Below are 1,752 nucleotides of genomic sequence, written 5' to 3' on the forward strand. Positions count from 1 at the left end.
GGAGGCTGAGGCAAGAGAATCGCTTGAGCCCAAGAGTCTGAGGTTGCTGTGAGCTATGAGGCCATTAATACTCCACCAGGGGTGACAAAGTGAGACTCTGTTTCAAAAAATAATAATAAAATAAAATAAAAAATAAAAAATAATTTCCAGGGAGTGCAGTCTCCTGGCTGTTTCGTACGTGGCCATTAGCCAATTTCCCAGACACCAGAGAGGTTGTGGTGCCCAGGTGTGCTGGGTTCCTGACATGCTCTTTAACCTCCAAGGTGAGAGAAAGCTACCTGAGGAGACAGGACAAGGAAGGTATTAACTGAAAACCTGGTTTCACTGCTGTGCCTGGAGACGATCCTGCTTGCTCTGCCCTCTCCCCCCACCTAACCATGGTCATTTTCTCTGTGAAAGTTAGAGAGAGGACCCTTGTAGGTTGGGTCAGGTCAGGCTAGGTCAGCCTAGTAGGGGCTTGTCTGGTACCAACTCTTCATCCTACTGACTGAGCAAGTGCTTTTTCCAGATATCTATCACCAGAGATATGAGTCAGAGGTGCTCAACCCAGGCAGCTCTCACACCTTGGGGTGTCCCCCAGGGGTGACTTCAGCCCAACCAAAGGTGGGCTTCTACTCAAGTCTACTTGTGTTTTTCTAGGGAGTCACACTCAAGCATGGAGCTAATTAAGAAGGTAACAGATTGAGTCACAGAAAGTTTCCTTTGCCCATTATATCTCAGAGTCTAAGATCTGGAAGGATTCAGCCTTCCAGGACCATCTCCAGCTCCCTCTGTGTGCAGTCAAGGAGACTGAGGCACAGAAAGGAGGGGAATCTTGCCCAAGGCTGCACTTGACACAAGATCCTTGCAAACTATCAGCAACTCTGTGAAGACGCACAATGACATTTTTTTACACACGAGGAAAAAGATACTCTCACAAAGGTAAAGGAAATTTTCCAAGATCATATACTGGCAGACAAAAAGCTGACATTTGAACCTGGGTGTTCTGGCTCTAGAGCCATGCTTTGACTAGTATGCATGTACCAAGCTGCCCTGCTTTTTGTGGGGTTTTATGGTCCTTGGAATCTGAAACACATAAACCAGTGCCTGAATATTATTCAACACCCTAGATTCTAGCCTAGACCCTAGAAGTGGAACAGCTTTCTGCTGTCTATGTGACCTTCGGCCTCCCACGAGGACCTTCTCCCAAGGACAGAAGACCCAACCCATACCACCCCTGCAACACACACACACCGGGACCCCACTCAGTGCCAATGCTGGGGACTTCAGTCCTTTATAGATGCACACATACTTCCAGAGCTCTCCAGTCCATGCTTCACGTTTAGCTACCATGGGGAAGTAAGCATGGGAAGAGGGCTGGAGTGGTCACTGTCATCTCCAGGACTAGTGCACACGCTTTCTCTGTAAATTTAATTGTCTGGAGTCCTAAATTGCCAGAGGTCACCATCAGGCTGCACGTCTTCCTGATCCGTTTGGAATGGGCACAGCGCAAAGACAGGGCCACGTTCCTCTGAGAGCATGTGCTCAAATACACATGACGGTGGGGTTTTTCCTTTTCTCTTTTCATTCTCTTCTATCTCTCTTGCCGCCTGAGAAGGCAGTTGATGGAGGCAGGGAAGGGAGAGCTGAAGAAGGTGCTCCCCTCCCAGCAGCCTGGGCAAGTTAGAAAATCCTGATTCTGCCTCCCCAGCCCCTCTTCACCCCACCCCCAACCTGGCTTATCGGCACCCCCACACCACACACACACACACA

Source organism: Otolemur garnettii, unplaced genomic scaffold (assembly GCF_000181295.1).
Source record: "Otolemur garnettii isolate 467f Iridium unplaced genomic scaffold, OtoGar3 scaffold00055, whole genome shotgun sequence".
Taxonomy (NCBI): Eukaryota; Metazoa; Chordata; class Mammalia; order Primates; family Galagidae; genus Otolemur; species Otolemur garnettii.